The sequence below is a fragment of the Mirounga angustirostris genome, unplaced genomic scaffold (assembly GCF_029215605.1).
Source record: "Mirounga angustirostris isolate CCGP_5_RB_7025 unplaced genomic scaffold, mMirAng1.0.hap1 SCAF_6, whole genome shotgun sequence".
Lineage (NCBI taxonomy): Eukaryota > Metazoa > Chordata > Mammalia > Carnivora > Phocidae > Mirounga > Mirounga angustirostris.
In genome coordinates this window covers 48,274,782-48,296,066 of record NW_026991714.1, presented here as the reverse complement: position 1 = coordinate 48,296,066, position 21,285 = coordinate 48,274,782, and the positions used below count along the sequence as shown (strand labels likewise).

The following is a 21,285-nucleotide window of genomic DNA, read 5'->3' as shown; positions in this document are numbered from 1 at the left end:
AGATGACAGCGACAGACACCAGGGTGGATTTCACCGCGGTGGACCCCGTGCCGGGAGGCGGTGGCCGGCTGCCGCGGGTGCCCCACCTGTCGGCCCTCCAACCCTTCCGCGCTCCTCCGTTGGGCGGGCAGCGGCCCCTCCCTCCCGCGAACGCGGGGCCGAGGGGCTGCGGCAAGCGGCGCGCGCCACGGACACCAGTCCCCCCGCGGCAGTTGGGCTTGTGGGGCAGAAGAACGGCTGGCGCGGCGCGCGCGGCGAAGACCCCGCCGGTCGCGGCGCTGGGGGCACGCGCAAGCGCGCTCGTTTGGTGCGCGCGCTCACGCGGCTCCGCCCCGCCCTCCCTGCGCGCGCCCGCCAGGTCCGCTCTCCTCCCCCACCCCCCGGCGCGGACGGGGTGGATCCAGCTCACTCCCCTCCCCCGAGCGGCGGCGGCAGCGGCGGCGGCGGCGGCGCGCTGAATGAGAGACGCCGATTGCTCGGGTCGCCGGGCGCTAGCCTAGGCGGCGGCGGCAACGGTGACGAAGCCTGAAGCCGGCGTCGTCTTTCCATCCTTCGAGGCGACGGCCGCAGCTGCACAGGTCGGTGCACTGGCCGTGGGCCCGGTGCCGAGCCTCGGCGGGCGGTGCGGGGGAGGGAAGGTGGGTGCGCTGCGCCCCCCGGGCGGCGCGGAGCCGCAGCGGCGGCGGCGCGGGGAATGGCGGCGGCTCCGGGGCTGCGGTGTGGAGCTCCTGGCCGCGGGCCCCGGGGCTGATCGCCCTCGGCACGGAGAGGGAGCTGCGGGGCTCGGGCTGAAGGAGGAGGGCGCTGGGGGCCCGGGGCCGCGTCTCCCTCGGCGGCTCGCTCTCGGAGGCTGGAGGCGGCCGTGCGGTCCCCGCTCCCGGTCTCTGTGCCGAGGCCCGGGGCGCGGCGGCCCCGTGAGGCCGCCTCGCTCTCCCTCTTGGGTGGCGGAAGCCCCTGGCCTCGGCCCGCGCTGCCCTGGCGCCCGGCTGCGCCTCAGCCTCCCTTCAGGTGAGCGGGAGTCCGGACCGCGGCGCGGGGACCGCGGAGTCGGGCCACACCCCCTCCCCTGGCCCTGGCGCTGCGCCCCAGAAGCCGGCAGCAGAGCCGGCCGCCCGCGAACCCGCGCCCGCGGTCAGGGTGACCTGTTGCGGAGCGGCCCGCAGCTCGGGTCGCCCGCCAGCCCGGGACGGGGAGAGGCTGGTCCTGAGCTGGCCTCGGGCCGGGCGCGCGGCGGGGTGCGGGGCCGGGGGCGCGGCCCGAGGTCCGGTTGCTGTACGGCTAGGACCGGGCGTGCTGAGAAAAAGAGAGATTCCGGACGGATCTGATCAAACACTTGCAAAGCCGGGATATCTGTCTGCAAATATCCGGAATTCCATTGCAGAATCGGATGAGGTCGGCTCATAAACACTGTGCTTTGGAGGTGATTTGGCAGAAACCCGAGCCAAGTGTGAGGAGCTAATATTTGGAAAATAGCCGTAAACCGGTGCGGAGCTAAATTATCCTCCCACCTGCCCCCTTCGGAGCTCTTTTCCTGTAGCTGTGTGTTGTGCAGACGCAGGCCAGTTTCAGTGTACGTGGGCGTGTTTGGGAAGAAGCTGCGAGCTGATAGGAGGTACCTTAGTACAAATGTTAATTTGTTTGAACTGGGAGGGGTAAGGGAGGAGGAAGAAAGGGCACTGATGTTAACTGTGGGGGAGGGGCAGTGGAAACACCAAATTTCTGTTTAAGAGAGCGCTAAAGAGGAGTGTCTAATACCCGGTGTTTAAGACCGTAAAGTGGGGAACACAGGCAGCAATTAATTGTGTTTTATCTTTTATGTTCCCTGGATTCCCCCCCTTCCCCCCCAACACTGTAGTTGTTACAGAGAGCCTTGTTTTCGTACCGGTGTTTATGAATTGATTTTGTTGTATTTTTGTATTCACTGTCAGATCGACTCTTGTTTAAGTTTCTTTGAAGATGACCATCAGAATCGGGAAACTTTTCGACCCATGCACTCACAGATCATAGCTTGCTAGCCATAAAGCCTGTTCCACCCAGATAATTATGCTTGTGCAAGTTGGGTAGAATCATAAATATATTACTGTACTGTTACTGCTGAATATCTTACTGTAGACTTTAGAATTATGAAGGAACTTATCCAAACAGTATTATTTTAATAAAAATAACTTCTCTAATTCAAGCTTTGTGAGTATAAAGTTTATCATCTAGCTTAAAAATTTTGGAAAATAACTTATTAGCTTAAAGATTAAATGTAAGGATGTTAGACGCCTTCTTGCATAAATAATTTCAGTGAAATTAATTTAGTCTGAACTTGACATTTTCCCCTTTTTAAAATTCAGTATAAAAATTTTTAAATAGTAAGATCTACCTTTTTTTTCCATTTTATTTCACCTTTAATTAAGGAGTTTGAATTTTTAAAATATTCTGTGTGGGACTCTGGAAATAACTTCACTTTGCCTAAATTATTCCATATTGCAACAGAACTTTAAAGATAGTGTTTGGTTTATCAAGATTGCAGCATGCTTTTCTGATATATGTGTATATTTTCATGTCAGAAAGAACACACCAAAATTTCTTGAGAAAAAATACAACTTAAAAACTGGCTTTGTGAATCTTTTACTTTGTGTATTACACACCAGTAATAAGAGTTGTGTTTTCAAATACCTAGTATGTGTCTTTTTCAGTTTATTATGTCATTACAATTGAGACTGTGGTAGTTTGTACTGAGTGATGGATGTATAAGTGAAAATGTTCTGTTGCAACTTAAAACACTTAAGCTTTAGTTCACTCACTCCCTCATTCATTCATTCCACACATATTTATTGAGTATATATTTGATGCCACGTAGGTGCCTCGGTATTGGGGATATAACAGAAAAAGACAGGTCTGTGCTCCGGTGGAGTTTAAAGACTAAGTGGGCAAATAGTCTGCTACTCGTCAGATAATGCTGTTTGTTCAATGTTAGTTTAAAAGTTTAAGAAGTAAAAACTCCTGTGATGAGTTTTGGTTAAGGATATTGTTTGTGTTTTTCCTTCTAAGTATAGTGGGAATTATTACTGAGTGAACAAAGGCATTAAGACAGTTGTTTAAAAAATATGCTGGTGTTTATATACATTGGGTATCTGGTTCCCAACTATAACCAAAAATAAACGTTCTACCTGAAGTCAGATGATGCAGTTTACATGCGGTTAAACAACTGTAGTCTTTTGGTTTGTATGGTTAAATACTTGCTAAAAATATTCTCTCTCTGCACTTGTTTATGAGGGAGTCTAATTTTTAAAATATATGCCTTTTCTTGGGACGCCTGGGTGGCTCAGTCGGTTGAGCATCTGCCTTCAGCTCAGGTCATGATCCCAGGGTGCTGGGATGAAGTCCCGCCTTGGGCTTCCTGGGCAGAGAACCTGCTTCTCCGAGAACTCTGCCTGCCACTCCCCCTGCTTGTGCTCTCTCTGACAAATAAATAATAAAATCTTTTTTAAAAATCTTTTCTTTTTCTGGCTGTGTGTGTGTGAGTGGACCAGTGTCCCACTGTTCTTCCATAGAATCTGATAGCCATTATTGCTAAAATCAGAAACATTTGAAAGTGATAGTTTCCCTTTTTGTTTAAAATATGACTATTGGTGTAGTTCTTTGCAGATCACAAAGCTTTTTAATATGTATTACGGATACTTAAATATATGGGTACTTCTTATTGACAGGACTGCTAATTCTGTTTTGTTTTGTTTTTTTAAGATTTATTTATCTTAAATAAATAAATTTAAGGGGGGGAGGGGCAGAGGGAGAGGGAGGAGAGAGAATCCCAGGCAGACTCTCGCCAAGTGGAGCCCTCCTGGGGTTCATTCCCAGGACCCAGCGATCATGACCCCAGCCAAAATTAAGAGTTGGATGCTTAACTGACTGAGCCACCCAGGCGCCCCCAGGACTGCCAACTTTATAGGCATTATTATCTCTATTTTAGATGTTGAAGCACAATGCTAGTGAGCAGTCAACCCAAAGCCGAGTTGTAGCTGTTCCTATACTGCAGTGCTCCATCTTGGGAGTGTAGGGCTTGGTGGGGAAAGCATCAACATGGAGTGCTACAGTTAAGTGTACAGTAGTTACTGCTCTTTTCCAGAAATTTCTAAACTTTTAAACTTTAAACCCTACTCTTAATTGAAATATAGTTAGTTTAATTTACTTTCTTTTTGTGAGTTAAACTTTAAAATCTATTTAATATCTAAAAGTATCACTGTTACAGGATTTCTTCTCTTGGTGCCTGCGGTTCTTGGTCATGCCACTTGGAAGAATGAAGAGGTAGACCAGAGGAAGGGTGGTGGGCAGCAGAGTTTATTGAGCGATACTACAAAGCTCCGGAAGAGGAAGGGGACCCAAGAGGGTTGCCGATTTGGCTTTTAGATGTGTAGGGGTTTTTTGTTTTTTGAGCGTGCGAGAGAGAGAGAGAGAGATCACGAACGGGGGGGAGGGATAGAGGGAGAAGCAGACTCTGCTCAAGCAGGGAGCCCGATGCGGGATTCGACGGGGAACTCCATCCCAGGACCCTGGGATCATGACCTGAGCCAAAGGCAGATGCTTAACCTACTGAGCCACCCAGGCGCACCTCGATCTAGGGGCTTTTATGGGGTTGTTGGTGGACTGTTTCAATCTAACCCTCCATGCGCTTGTCATCCAATCAGGTGTTTGTCATTACCTATCAGTGGGAGAGGGTGGTGGGCTCCTTATAAAATCCTTTTAAGGGTGGTTTCCTCTTGGGGGGGATTGTTCCTGCCTGCCTTTCTTCTGTCATTATTACTTTTTTTGCTATATAAAAAAGACACATAGTTTTGATATACTTTTAATGGTATAAGTGTTTTGAGAATAAGATGTATTAAAATCAGCCTTATTTTTTGAATATGAGGTTTTATTGTATAACAACCATATTTGAAATAAAATTATCCCTTCAGTCTTAATATTATATTTTTTTTACTTAATTTTCAGTGAAAAGATAATTCAAAGAGGTTGAAACTCTACCTCAGCCTGAGTGAGGTTCCTTGGAGAGGAAAATGAATGTTTTGCATTACTCTGTAAATTGTTTCTTTAAATGCATCTTATTCCCAATGGTTTAGCGTTCAACCTTAGTGAGAGAATGAAGATCGGATGTGATAAATTTTGGTAACTTGGAATTAATCTGGAATCTTTCTTGATTAATGTGTTGAGCTTTTGATTTGGGAAGACTTTTAACTACATAGTTAAAATATAAACATCTTCATATTCTATGGGAAGAAAAAAGTTTGAGTATAAATTTATGCAATAACTTTAATAAGTAATGGCTAGCTGTGGATATGGGAAGAGTATAGGTAGCAGTGTTTCTGTGACTTAGGTTGAGGGTGCCTAGCTATTTATGTGCCACTAAGAACTTGTGGTACGTACGGGCTCTTGAATGATACGTTGCTTTGGAGTATGAGAGGCTTAAAATGAAGCTCTCACCTTGAACTTAATTGATACCCTCCTGTAATCATACTTTCATGACTTTTTCTCAAAACACATTTTCATTTTTAGGTTGATTTCCTTTTTGCTGATTCTTGGAAAGAGCCTTTTCTGAAAACCCCACCTAAATAGCATCCTTACCACACTCTACCCTTACCTTTATTTTTCTTCACAACATTAATTTAGCTGACATTATAGCATACATTAACTTGTTTATTATTTTCTTCCCTCTGGATGTAAGCTTCATGAGGGCAAGAACTTAGTTTTCTTCACTGTTGTATTCCTAGCACCTAGAAAAGTACCTAGCACATAGTCAATAATACCTAGGTAATATTTGTGGGGTGAGTGAATTAATTGACCTTAAATGACACAAAAACCATTATTTTTGTTTTGTTTTAAAAACAAACACATTAATTGTGTTAATTGTACAACTGTGCAGTTAAGAAAATTGTACTATAGGACTTAAAATGAAAAACACCATCCCCTGCCTCATCTTGGTATAATTTTTCCTCTTATGTTCTGCTCTCAGAGCAACATTTTTGATACTTACAGCTGTTTTTTCTGGTGTTTACTCCCATATTTTGAAATACTATTTGTTTTCCAATTTTAGATATTATCTTCTGGCTTGCTACTGTGGAGGATGAGTCTGTGCTTTAGGATTCTTAGGGCACCTTGAACATCCTCTCCTTTTATCTCCCAGTATATCATGCTTTTGGTTAAATCAGTATTCATTTTTCACATTATTATGACCTTGTAATATGTTCACCATTGAACTTTGCAGTGTACTGTGATTATATTTCTTGTAGTTAAAATTTTTTCTTCTTTTTAAATTTTTGCTTAGGTTCCCATTTGTGTCTCTCTTGCTCGCTCGCTCTCTTTTTTTTTTCTAGAAGCTGTCCCAGTATGTTTAAGCACATCAGATAATTGATTGTTCAGTTTTTTAAAAATTGGGAAAAACCCTAGGTGTTTCTGTGCTTTTGCTCAAATCTACACTGTGGCTCTCCACTTCTGCCACCCAGGTTTAGCCTGTGATTTGCCTTCAGGATTCTGAGAGTTCTCTTTGTCTTTTGCCTGTGTCAGAGCCTGTGGTCTCCGGATCCATGCCTTCCTCTTTCTCCATTTATACCTCTTTTGGTGAAATGCATCTCTCTGTAACTTTCAAGAGAGAGAATGTATGAGGAGGTGAAATTTTTGAGATGTTCGTATTACTGAAGATTGCTTCCATGCTAATACCTAGTTAATAATTTGACTGGTCTGGGTATAGCATTCTAAGGTAGAATAATGTTCCCTCAAGATTTAAGGGATTGCACTATAATTTCTAGTTTCAAGTAGTTGTTCCAGAGTCTTTTGCCATTCAGTCTTCATCCTTTATAGGTGACCTCTCCCTGTTAAGATCCTTTTTTTTGGGGGGGGGGGTCATGAGTATATCTGATATGTCCTTGATGTTGTATGTGTCTTGTGTGGATCTTACTTTATTTCTTGTGCATGGAACTTAATGGGCCCTTGCAACCAGCTCTGCCCATATTAGATGAGAGGAGAGATGATCTACAGGGGTCAGCAAAGTTTTCTTCAAAGGGGTACATAGTAAGTATTTTAGGCTTTGTGGGCAAAACAGTCTCTGTTACTAATACTCAGCTTTACTTCTATAGCCTGAAAGCAGCCATAGATAGCATTGGCATGGTTTGCTGACTCCTGATCTGTGTGCACAGGTGGAAGGATTAGCCTTTGCTTTAATAGGAGTAGGGAGAGTTTATCTATAGAAACAGGAGAGAAGATGGAATACAGTTGACCCGTGAACCCTTGAACAACCCTTGAACAACACAGGGACTAGGGGCGCCAACTTCTGTGCCGTCAAAAATTCATATATGACCTTTGACTTCTCCAAAACTTTACTTAATAGCCTACTGTTGACAGGAAACCTTACTGATAATATAAACAGCCAGTTAACACATATTTTGTATATTGCTATGAATTATGTATGCCTTCTTACAATAAAGTAAGCTACACAAAAGAAAATGTTACTAAGAAAATGATAAGAGAAAATACATTTACAGTACTGTACTGTGTTTATTGAAAAAAAATCCACATATAAGTGGACCCGTGCAGTCAACCTTGTGTTGTTCAAGGGTAGCTGTATATAGACACAGACATGATGGTGGTGGTTTGGGCAAATTTTCACCTAAGGTTTTCTGTTTGCTTTAGTGTATGGGAAGCAGGGTCACTGGTTGAGAATAAGGAAAAATAGGAGTGTGTATCAGGGGTTTGAGAAGAGGGAAAAATACATGATGTAGTCCTCTATCAAAGAGTGGAAAAGAGAACAGAACAGAATGGGGAAATACAGTGTGATTGCCGGGCAGCAGCATGAAGGGCTCACTTGAATGTCATGTTCCTGACTTTTGATAGGAATACCTCTAAGATCTCATCATTAAGTATGATTATCTTACCATAGGTTTTTTTTTTTTTAATTTAGACAGGGTTATTTTATTAATCTCATCAGAAGTATTTTCATATGTAATATGTACATATATGTATATATATTTTAATGCATACAAACTTAGCCTGTATAATGCTTATATATAGAGAAATGCCAAAAGAAAATACTATCATTTTTTCCCCAAGTGCAGATTTTGATTTAAGAATCATTCATTTATTTATTCATTTAAAAAAGTCTTGGGGGCTCCTGGGTGGCTCAGTGGGTTAAGCTCCTGCCTTCACCTCAGGTCCTGGGATCAAGCCTGCTCAGGGGGAATCTGCTTCTCCCTCTCTCCCTGCTGCTCCCCCCTGCTTGTGCTTTCTCTCACTCTCTCTCCCCCGCTCGCTGTCAAATAAAAAAAAAAACCGTCTTGGAGCAGGGCGCTTGGCTGGCACAGTTGGTTGAGCCTCCGACTCTTGGTTTCGGCTCAGGTCATGATCTCAGGGTCGTGGGGCTCCGTGCTTAGCAAGGAGTCTGCTTCAGATTCTCTCTCTCTCTCTCTCTCTCAAGTAAATAAATAAATCTTAGAAAATGCTCCACAATGGGGCACCTGGGTGGCTCAGTTGGTTAAGCGTCTGCCTTCCTCTGGGGTCATGATCCCAGGGTCCTGGGATCGAGCCTGCCTCGGGCTCCCTGCTCAGCGGGGAGTCCGCTTCTCCCTGTGTCTCTCCCCCTGCTCACACTCTGTCTCTCACTTTCTCTCAAATAAGTAAAATCTTTAAAAAAAAGAAAGAAAATGCTCCATGACTTTTTTTTTTTTTAATGTGCAGGAATAATTCTTGGTGCTGGGGATACAGCCATAAACAAAAAGATAAAAAGTTTGCCTTCATATACATTTATATTTTAACTAACTAACATATAATACAATTAAAATATACACACAAAAACAACAAGTAAGGAACATTTATAATGTGATGTTTTGTGAAAGAATTTCCCCATTCAGTTAATTAACACACCCGTTACCTCACATTTACTTTTTTTTTTTTTTTTTTGGTGAGAACATTTAAGTTCTACCTTCTTAGCAAATTTCAATTATACAGTACACTGTTACCAGTTGTCATTACCATGTTATACATTAGATCCTCAGATCTTACTCATTTTATAATTTAAAGTTTGTACTGTTTACCAACCTCTCCTATTTCCTCTACCTTACTATAAATATTTGATGGGTAACTGTAAAAGATTAAGAAATGCCTTGTAGTCTTGGTTTTGCAAGAATTTTTTTCTTTTACTGTCATAAATAAGTATTGAATTTTATGAAGTGTTTTTTTTTGTGTTGGTAGAGATAATCATGTATATTTTCTCCATTAATCTAAAAGGATGTATTAGATGTATTACATTATTAGATTATCTCCTGTTTGCATTATTGGGTCCAGTCCTACTAAGCTATGTTGCATTTATCTCTCCACACACACAATGCTGAACTTGGTTTGCCATTGTCTTAGAGTTTTTTAAAATCCACATTTATCAGTAAATTTATCAGAGCTTTCTATGTATGTATTTTGGCTTCGAAGTTATGCTGACTTCATAAAATGAGTTATGGAGCTTTCCTTTTCTATTCCCTGAAATAGTTTTGTAACAGAGATTATGTGCTTCTTGAAGGGGCTATAGATGTACTATGAAAGGTGAAAAATAAAGTTTCTAGAGAAAACATGGAAAAATACCCATGTGACCGTTTGGTAGGCAAAGATTTTTTTTTACACGGGACATAGTAAGTGCTAACCAGATAAGACAGATAAATTGTTCTTCATTAAATAAGAACTTCTGTTCATCAAAGGATACTATTAAGAGAGCAAATAGGCAAGTTGACACCCTGGTAAAAGTGTCTGCATTACTTAGACCTGACAGAGGACTTGTATCTAGAGTATATAAAAAATATGTGTCAAAACAAAACAATAAAAATACCAGGAACCCATTTTTGAAACAAATGGGTTCCTGAGCAAAACACTGGAACAGGTATTTATAAAGTGAGTTGTTCAGATGGCTAAGGTGAAAAGGTACTCACACATAATTTTTAGAGAACTACAGATTAAAATATGTGATACCACTGTATACCCACCTGAATGGTGTTGATGGAAAAAGTCTGAAACTACTAGGTGTTGACAAGAATTTAGAGCATTTGGAACTCAGACTGTCTATCAGGTGGGTTTGAAAATTGGTAAAATCACTTTTGAAAATTCTTTAGTATCATCTACGAATGTTATACACATGTATGCCCTGTGATCCAGCGATTTCACTTCTTGTTTTAGACTCAATAGAAATCAATATATATGCACATCAGAAGACTTTTTTTTTTTTTAAGAAAATATAGGGGTAGATTTTCATGACCTTGGAATAGGCAAAGCATTCCTAGATATGATACCAAAAGCAGGAGCAACAAAACAAAAATAAGGTAGATTGGAGTTCATCAAAATTTTAAACTTTTGCCTCAAAGGACACCATCAAGAAAGTAGAAAGACAACCCACAGAATGGGAGAAGATATCTACAAATCATACATCTGATAAAAGACTTGTATTCAGAATATATTCATTAATAAAAAGACAAATAACCTAATTTTAAAATAGAGGATCTGGGGGTACCTGGGTGGCACAGTCGGTTAAGCATCCAACTCTTGGTGTCGGCTCAGGTCCTGATCTTGGTGTCCTGAGATCAAGCCCTGTGTTGGGCTCCACACTCGGCATGGAGTCAGTTTGAGGTTTGTTCTCCCTCTCCTTCTACCCCTCCTGCTTGTGTGTGCGCGCGCTCTCTCTCTCTCTCTCTCAAATCTTAGAGGATCTGAATTGACATTTTTTGAAAGAAGAAATGCAATAAGTACATGAAAAGATGCTTGATACTGTTAGCTATCAGGGAAATGAAACAAAAACCACAATGAGATACCACTTCACACCACTGGAATGACTAGAATCAAAAAGTTATATAATAAGAGGGGGGCCTGGGTGGCTCAGTCAGTTAAGCGTCTGCCTTTGGCTCAGGTCATATCCCAGGGTTCTGGGATCAAGCCCCACTTCAGGCTCTCTACTTAGCGGGGAGTCTGCTTCTCCCTCCCCTGCCACTCCCCCTGCTTGTATTCGCTCTCTCTCTTTGACAAATAAATAAATAAAATCTTAAACAAAAAGTTAGATAATAACAAATGTAGGCAAGGATGTTAACAAATTGGAACCTTCATACACTGATAGGAATGTAAATTGATATAGCTACTTTGGATGACAGTATGACAGTTCTTCATATTATTTAACATAGAATTATCATATGACCAGCAATTTCTCTCCTAGGGATATACCCAAGAGAAGTGAAAACATGTCCCTGAAAAAAATGTACGTGAATGTTTAAAGCAGCATTATTCATTATAGGCAAGAAGTAGAAATAACCCAAATGTTTATAAACCAACAAATGAATAAACAGGATGTGATGTGTCCATGCAGTGGATTAGTATTCAGTGGTTAAAAGGAGTAGGTACTGATACATGCTACAACATCAGTGAACCTTGAAAATATTATGCTAGGTGAAAGCAGCAGTCAGAAAATGCCACATGTAATATGACTCCATTCATATGAAATGTCCAGAAGGGAGAAATCTGTAGAGACCATAGATTAGTGGTTGCTTAGGGCTGGTGGGGAGGGCAGTGGTGGGAGCTAAAGGACACGGAGTCTCTTTCTGAGGTGATGAAAATGTTCTAAAATTGAGTGGTAATGGTTGTACATACCATTGAATTTTACACTTTATTTTTTAAAGTTTTAATTCCAGTATTGTTAACATACAGTGTCATATTAGTTTTGGGTGTACAGTATAGTGATTCAGCAATTCTCTGCATTAGTCCATGCTCATCGTGATGACTGTACTCTTAATCTCCTGAATTACACACTTGAAATCGGTGAGTTGTATGGTATGTGAGTTATATCTTAATAAAGCTGTTAAAAAAATAAGGCATGGCAAAAATAATCAGTGATGTGAGGACATGCCATCATATTTGAGAAAAGCAGGATGCAGAAGAATATATAAAGTATCTCATTTTTGGGGCGCCTGGGTGGCTCAGTTGTTAAGCAGCTGCCTTCGGCTCAGGTCATGATCCCGGGATCCTGGGATCGAGCCCCGCATTGGGCTCCCTGCTCGGCAGGAAGCCTGCTTCTCCCTCTCCCACTCCACCTGTTTGTGTTCCTGCTCTCGCTCGCTCTCTCTCTGTCAAATAAATACATAAAATCTTTTAAAAAAGTATCTTTTTTTTTTTAAAAGATTTTATGTATTTATTTGACAGAGACACAGCGAGAGAGGAAACACAAGCAGGGGGAGTGGGAGAGGGAGAAGCAGGCTTCCTGCAGAGCAGGGAGCCCGATGTGGGACTCGATCCCAGAACCCTGGGATCATGACCTGAGCTGAAGGCAGACGCTTAATGACTGAGCCACCCAGGCGCCCCAAAAGTATCTCATTTTTATAAAACAACAAAAACCTAATAATGTATGTGTGCGTTTGTGTGTAAGTGATCTAGGTGATCTGGTAAGGGTGGAAAAATGTTGCACACTAGATATAAAGGTTTCTTACTAGTTGGGTTAAGGTAAGGAGGAGAGGGAGAGAAAAGGAAAAAATAACTGAAAGGAAAAGGGATTGATTTAGAGAAAAAACAGCATATGTACATAATCTCAGGTATGTAGAACATAAATCTTAAAATGAAAATGGTAGTTCTATATGTGGTGAGATACCACATTTTTTTCTTACATTTTTCTGGGTTGTCTGATCCTTTTGATTTTATTTATTTGGGAGAAAGATTACAAGCAGGTGGGGAGGGGTAGAGGGAGAAGCAAACTCCCTGCTGAGCAGGGAGCCCTATGCGGGACTTGATCCCAGGACCCTGCGATCATGACCTGAGCCGAAGGCAGATGCTTAACTGACTGATCCACCCAGGCTTCCTCCTTTTTATTTTATTAATAGAAATGTCTAAAACTAAATTAGGAGACAGTGCAAATAAAATAAGTTAGGAAATCTGACAAAACATAGCAGCTTTTTTTCATAACTCCCAATGAGACACAATCGAAATGTCCCTCCACAACAAAATGCACAAATAATATGTACTGTGCTTTACATTGGAATACTACACATCAGTGAACAAGAAGGAACTACTGCTCTTCCTAGGAAGTATGGGTAAGTATTAAACAAAATGTTGAGCAGAAGAAGGCAGACACAGAGTATATACTGTATGATTCTTTTATTTTGAAGTTCAGGAAAGGTCAAACTCACCTGTGTTGATAAAGTCTGGGTAGAGTTTAGGGATTGGGACTAGAGGAGCAAGACTTCAAGAGTACTAGAAAAGTCTTAAGTCCATATGTTCATATGATTGGTAGTTACATACATGGGTGGCTACATAGTAAAAATTTGTTGAACAGTATACCTTACATAAGTGTACATTTCAGTATTTTAAAACTCAATAAAAAAATAAAACCAGAAAAGATTTTTTTAATCTGGTGCTCATATAAGAAGCTTTTGTATATTTGTCAATTATACTTCAATTAAAAATAAATAGAAAAAATTTAAAAATTAAAACAAGGGGAAAAAATTGTCTTTGTATACTTCCAGGGATACTTCATGGCTTTCAAAGACATTTTCTCTGTACCATTATATTTAATGTTTGGATACTATCACACTGTGTGGATGTATAATAATTTATTTAGGCAATCTCTTGATGGACATACAGGTTGTTTCTAACTTTTGTATGTTACAAACAGTGACAGTTAATATCTTTTTTAAATAAGTCTTCCTGTATTTTTGTGATCATTTCCTTTATATGAATTCCTAAAAGAAGGGTTGCTTGTTTGGCAGTTAAGTATATTTGCATTCTTGCCCATGATATATAAGTGTTTCTGTATGCTATCACTGATTTGGTGATAAGATTTAAAAGCATATATATTAGCATATATATATAAGCACATATATGTAATAAATGCTTCCTGTTTTAATTTGCAGTTTTAAACATTTTCAGCAGAATTTTTATTTTCATGTTTTTGGGTATTTGTGTTACATTCTCCAGTTTCCTTTTCATATCTTTTACCCATTTTCTTACGTTCTTTTAAAAGCATAAGTCTTTTGATTTAAAGCCTTTTTTTTTTTTCCAATTTGACAGAAGGAGGGAGAGAGAGAGCACAAACAGAAGGAGCAACAGAGAGAGAGGGAGAAGCAGGCTCTCCGCTGAGCAGGGAACCTGATGTGGGGATCCATCCCTGGACCCTGGGATCATGACCTGAGCTGAAGGCAGACGCTTAGCAGACTGAGCCACCCAGGCGCCCTTGATTTAAAGTCTTTTAATGAAATAAATCAGATACACAAAAAGAATAGAGACTAGTACAGTTAACCCCTAACTTAAGAAATGATACATAACCAGTACAGTGGAAATACCCTGTTAGTTAACATTAATAACCTGTAAGAGCTTTTTATGTATTAAGAATATTAAGTCATTTGCTATAGATCTTTTCCCTATTTTATCTTTTGTCAATTCAGAGTATCTTATTGAATCTAAGATGGCTTCACTTGTAAGATACACTATTTTTTAAAGATTTTATTTATTTATTCATGAGAGACAGAGAGAGAGAGAGGGGGAGAAGCAGGCTCCCAAGGAGTGGGACTCGATGCCAGGACCCTGGGATCATGACCTGAGCCAAAGGCAGACGCTCAACCATCTGAGCCACCCAGGCGCCCCAATAAGATACACTATTTTATTTAAACTAAGAGTAAATATATGCTGTCAGTTAAACCATGATACCCTTGATTTTAAGAGACATCCTGATTTTAGAGATGTTAAAAGGTGAGAATATACTCATCTTAGAATTGATGAAATAATGTTTTACTGTGTGTGTCTTACATTTTCATCAGTTATATCAGTCTCCTGTGTTGTTTCCCCTGTTAGTCCTAGAAAGACTTTCCTATGCCAAGATTTGTTTTTTGAATTGCGTATGTTTACTTGTAGTAGTTCTATGGATTAGATGTTTTTCATCTTTAATTCATCCAGTTTATTTTAATGTAAGAGCTTGTTCTTGTCTTTTTATCCAATTAGATAGCCAACTGTCATAAAGTTGATGCCACTAATGATTTTTTGAACAAGGAATAATATACTTAAATGTGTTTGCTTGAGAAACATTAATATGCCTGTGGATTTGGGTTGGGTTTAGTCTAAAAATTATCATTTGCATTTTCTATTAAATGTGTGTCTTACAGTTTAATTTTCATTGAAAGGAATGTGAATGTCAAAACTATGATTTCATGTTGCCTTAAAATTCTAATAATCTGAGTGTTCTTGGAATCAGTCAAATAATTTTATAAGTTAGATTTAAAATAAATTTTTTGCAACATAGACAATGGCTTTAATTCTGTGCTTAAAATTTATATGAATCTAGGCAAGTTACTTAATTTCTTTACATGCAGCTCCCCGATTTATAAATGGGTATAAGAGTATCTTCTCATGATCATTGTAAGGATTAAATGAAAGAGCATAAGCAAAGTACTTAGCTGAATTAGTTCTTCACTCTTCCTCTTTTTTTTTTTTGTAAAGATTTTATTTATTTATTTGACAGAGAGGGACATAGCGAGAGAGGGAACACAAGCAGGGTGAGTGGGAGAGGGAGAAGCAGGCTTCCCGCTGAGCAGGGAGCCCAGTGTGGGACTTGACCCTAGGACCCTGGGATTATTACCTGAGCCGGAGGCAGGTGCTTAACGACTGACCCACCCAAGCGCCCCACTCTTCCTCTTTAAGGACCTTGAAGATGGAGTGTAATCACAGCCTAGATTCTCTCGTATCTGGGGTTACTCTAGATCTCTAGGATTACTGAAGTAAATTATTTGTTAGACCTCTTCCAATCCTGATTTAGATTCCCAGGATTTGACTAGAACATTTCTGGCCTTCTAGAATTAACTTACATGACAAATCTGTATGTTTTCAGTTGCTGCTCTTAAGCTTCTCTTCTATGAATGTGCTGAAATCTTTATAGATTTTCATAGATTTTAGGATTTTATAGGTGGGGAATTAGTATGTAAGTTTGATCAACATAGCTTTTATTCTGTAAGTTGTCACTAGGATAACCTCTGCTACTGTTCAGTTTTGATTTGTGGATGCAGTTTTTATAACTATGTGATTTAGATCCTATCTCTTAAAGCTGGGGAGACAAGGGAAGTCTACTAAAAAAAATGTTTTGAGGATATCTTACAGATAAGAAATTCCACTTTTGACTTGCTTCTTTTTATCGACAGTACTTTTGAATGTCTTATGTAAGCACAGTACTGTATTATCATAGATGTTTAAAATCTTAGGCCTTGCACTCATTTATATCTTCTTGGTGAAAGATGAAACCTTATATGTGAAATCACAGTAAATAGCATAAGACCAAAAAAAAAAAAAAAATAGCCTAAGACTGTATGTAGTTATGTGTCAGATTGAAGAGCCGTTGACAGGAGAGGAGGCTTAGTGAAGGGAGGGCCAGAGTGTTCCTTAATGAATGTGTTTCATTGGGCACCTGGGTGGCTCAGTTGGTTGAGCATCCAACTCTTGATTTCGGCTCAGGTCATGATCTCTCAGAGTTGTGGGATTGAGCCCTGCGTTGGGCTCTGTGCTGGATATGGAGCCTACTCAGATTCTCTTCCTCTCCTCTTCCTCCTCTCTTTTTCTCTCTCTCTCCCTCTCTTAAAAAAAAAATTTTTTTTTTCATTAAGGTATAAAGAGTATAGGGGCGCCTGGGTGGCTCAGCCGATTAAGCGTCTGCCTTCGGCTCAGGTCATGATCCCAGGGTCCTGGGATCGAGCCCCGCATCGGGCTCCCTGCTCAGTGGGAAGCCTGCTTCTCCCTCTCCCACTCCCCCTGCTTATGTTCCCTCTCTTGCTGTCTCTCTGTCAAATAAATAAATAAAATCTTTAAAAAAAAAAAAAAAAGTATGTAAGTATTAGGAAACCAGCATGACTAAAGATATAACAACAAGAATTAGTCTTTTTGGCATGGTTCGGATTGAAGGGTTTATTTGCATTGGGGTGGGAAATAGTTACATTTGATAAGGTAGGACAGTATTATTATAAGGTGGGTTGAGAAAAGAATTAGGCACCTGTGCTGGGAGAAGCACAAAATTTCAAGTGAGAAATCATGAGGTCTGAAAGAGAGACAAGCCCAGAGTAAGAGATTGAATATTCTGATTTCTGGCTCTGTGGATACTCTTCTTCCATTATTCTAGTACTTCTTTGGTTCCTCCCCTTCTTGAGACCACATCCATTTTTTTCCTAGGAAAGAGTACAGGCTTTGGTGTCAGACTTTTGGTGGTAGAATTCTGGCTGTATTCTTTACAATCTTGTGATCTTGGGCAGGTTGTTTAACTTCTCATATCTTAGTTCTCATCTATAACATGAGCATCATAAATAATAGCTTTCTTTATATGATATGAAGATTAAATGAGATGACACAGAACTTTTAGAACAATGCTAAGCATATAACAAATGTTCAATAAATAGCATATCTGTATGATGTCATATATACATTATCATATACATGTCATATATATATATATATATATAAAATACTACTTGGGTAACTTGAATTTCTTATAGCTTAAAGAATCTAAGAAGTTAATTTGCTTGCACATTCACTTAGAGTAGGGCAACCCAGGGTGAAGGCTGGGTAAGAAATAGTATTTTAGGTAGTCTGTGGAGCATTAAAAAAAATACTGTCTTATGTAATTTGAGTAATAGGACTTGGTATTTATTTATTAAGGACTTAATAGAGGCTTGGTGCTGTTCTAAGCATTTTACCTTTATTAACTCATTGGATCATCATGATAACCTGGTGAAGTGTATGTCCTATTGTTTATTTTAAAGAGGTAGAAATAGAAGGCTAGCCATCTTGCCTGAAGTTATATACAATATGTAAGTGGCAGAGCTAGGATTTGAACATAGGTGGTATAGTTGTAGAGTTTTAATTTTTAAACACATATTTCCTCTTCCTTCCTTCCTTTCTGAGATTTTATTTATTGGGCGTCTGGGTGGCTCAGTCAGTTAAGCATCTGCCTTCGGCTCAGGTCATGATCCTGGAGTCCCAGGATCGATTCCCACTTTGGGCTCCTTGCTCAGCGGGGAGTCTGCTTCTCCCTCTGACCCTCCCCCCTCTTGTGCTTTTTCTCTCTCTCACTCTTTCTCACTCAAATAAATAAAATATTTAAAAAAATAAAGATTTCATTTATTTATTTGTCAGAAAGATCAAGAGAGAGCACAAGCAGGGGGGAGTGGCAGGCAGAGGGAGAAGCAGGCTCCCTGCTGAGCAAGGAGCCCAATGTGGGACTTGCTGGGATCATGACCTGAGCCAAAGGCAGACGCTTAACTGACAGAGCCACCCAGGTGTCCCTCCTTTTCATTTCTTATTTACCTTTTTAAATGAAACCAAGGAGAAGGTCTCAGTTTCTTACCACTATTTCATTTACACTTTTCTAATGCTTCTCTCCTATTTTTTCAGGTACAGAGACTTAGGTGGGCAAGATACAGTACTAGGTAGTATACTGTTATAAGATTTTTATACTGCAGTTGAAGTGGTATAATATCACTTGAAGGTAGACCATGGTAAGTTAAAGGATGTATACTATAAATCCTAAAGCAATTCTATTTTTTTTAAAGTTATAGGTTAATACAACCAAGGAGATAAAATGGAATCAAAATATAGTTACTTAACTCAAAAGAAGCCATTAAAAGGGGAAAAAGCACATGGAATAAATAGAAACAAATAACAAGATAATAGACTTAAACCTAACCATATCCATAATCACATCAAATATAAATGGTCTGGAAAATACCAGTTAAAAGGCAGAGATTGTCAGATTAGCTAAAAAAGCAAGACCTAACTATATATGCCTATAAGAAACACTTTAAAAGTGCAAATAGGTTAAAAGTAAAGACTAGAAAAAGATATACCATACTTACTATAGTCAAAAAAAAGAGTGGCTATATTAATATTAGACAAAGTAGACTTCATTCAGAGCAAAGAATATTTCCAAGGATAAAGGATATCATTATATAATGATAAAAAAGTTGGTTAATTTAGAGGACATAACAGTTCTACACATTTTTTTGCTTCTAATTGAATTTCAAAAATACATTAAAAATTGATATAACCCCAAAGAGAAATAGTCAAATTCTCAATTTTAGTTGGAGATTTTAGTACCCTTCTCTGAATATTGAAAATCACAAAGATAGATATAGAGGACTTGAACAATAGTGTCAACCAATTTGACCTAATTAACGTTTATGGAATATCCCAGCTAACAACAGCCAAGTATTCTTCTCAGTTCTTCTTAAGTACATTTTCCATGATGGACCATATTTTGGGCCATAAAACAAGTCTCAATAATTTAAAAGGATTGAGAACCTATGTTTTGTAATCACAGCGGAATTAAATTAGAAATTATTAGAAAACTGTGGAAAATTTACGAATACTTATAAACTAAATATAATTCTAAATAACCTTTGTGTCAAAGAATAGATCAAAGGGAAATTAAAAAGTATTTTGTACTAAATGAAAACGCAACATACCAGAATTTATGAGCTGCCACTAAAGTAGTACCTAAGAGGGAATTTACAGCACTGAATGCCTATGTTAGAAAAGAAAAAAGACTTCAAATTAATTACCCCCACTTCCACCTTAAGAAATCAGAAAACAAACAGATTAAACCAGAGTAATTGAAGAGAAATGGTGTAAAGATCAGTATGGGAAAATGTATAGAAAACAGAAGAACAATAGACAAAAATCAGTGAAACCAAAAACTGTTTCTTTGGGAAGTTCCATACAATGAATAAAGCTTTAACCAGACTGGCTAGTATCAGGAATGACAGAAGTGACAGCACTACAGATTCTAGACAATAAAAGGGAATATTATAAACAACATTATGCTTATAAATTTTACAACAGAGATGAAATCGACAGATTCTTTAAAAGACACATACTGCTAAACTTCACTCAAGAGGGAATAGATGGGGCACCTGGGTGGCTCAGTCACTTGAGAGGTTGAGCATCTTTGGCTCAAGTCATGATCTCAGGGTCCTGGGATTGAGCCTCGTGTTGGGCTCCCAGCTCAGTGCAGAGTCTGCTGCTTCTCCCACTCTCCCTCTCTCTCTGCAGCTCCCCCTGCTTGTATTCTCTCACTTACTCTTTTGCTCTCTCTCTCAAATAAGTAAAATCTTAAAAAAAAATAAATAAATAAAAGGAATAGATAACCTGAGTGGTCTTGTCTCTATTCAAGAACTCAATCCTGCTAAAATATTCCCACCAAAAAAAACTAGGCCCAGATGGCTTCACAAGTGAATTCTAAAAGGAATAAACTATACCAGCTATAAACAAGCACTTTCAGAAGATTGTGAAGAAAGGAATACTTCTTAAGTTACTTTCTGAGGCTAGCATTACCTTTATATTCAAACTAAAAGACATTAGGAGAAAAGAAACTACACAGAAATATCCCACATGAGCATACATGCACATATTCTAAACAAATTATAGCAAATCGAATGTAACCATTTTTAAAACAAAACAAAAAATCATGACCAAATAGGGTTTATTCCAGGAATGCAAGGTTAGTTTAGCATTTAAAAAGCAGTCAATGTGTAATTCATTCTGTTAACCAACTAAAAAAAAGCTGTGTGGTTAAATAAATGCAGAAAGAAAAAAGCATTTGATAATCCTACCTCCATTCCAGATAGTAACTCTGAGCAAATTAGGATTAGAAAGGAACTTCTTCAACCCCATAAAGGACATCGCTGAAAAAACTACAGATAATGTAATTTTAATAGTTGAAGACCAAATGCTTTCTCCTTAAGACCTAACACAAGGCAAGATTGTCTACTCTCACTACTTCTGTTCCACAGTGTACTGGAGGTTCCAGGCAGTGTAGTCAAGCAAGAAAAAAAAAAGCCTTCTAGAATGGAAATGAGGGAGTGAAAGTGTTGTTTTCTGCAGATGACAGGATTGTAGAAAATTGTTGGAATCCACAAACTAACAGGTGAGTTTAGTAAAGTTGCAGGATACAGGATCAATATATAAATATCAATTGCACTTCTTAAGCTAGAGCAAACAGTCAGAAATTGAAATTGAATAAAATGAGTACCGTTGGCAGTAGCAACACGTATGAAATACTGAAAACTACACAGCATTGCTGAACAAAATTGAAGAGCACTTAGATAACTGGGGAGGTAGTCCTTGTTCATGGGTTGAAAGACTCATTGTTGGGAAGATGACAGCTCTCCCCAAACTGATCTGTTGACTCAGTGCAATCCCATTCCAAAATCTTAGCAGGCATTTTTGTAGAAATTGACAAGCCAATTATAAAATTCATATAGAAATGAAAAGGACCTAGAA

At 39.5% G+C, this 21,285-nt stretch overlaps 1 protein-coding gene across 3 annotated transcripts in view; it reads left to right on the top strand.

The window, feature by feature from the left end:
* Positions 1 to 243: 243 nt before the first annotated feature.
* RALGPS2 (Ral GEF with PH domain and SH3 binding motif 2) overlaps positions 244 to 21,285 on the top strand; it is a 156,497-nt gene continuing 135,455 nt past the window's right edge. Inside the window, exon 1 of one of the 3 annotated variants that reach the window (XM_064594264.1) lies at positions 244 to 578. The gene's annotated coding sequence lies outside the window, so the exon portion shown is untranslated. The remainder of the gene's footprint in view (positions 579 to 21,285) is intronic. The other 2 variants (XM_064594263.1, XM_064594265.1) reach the window with 2 other exon arrangements.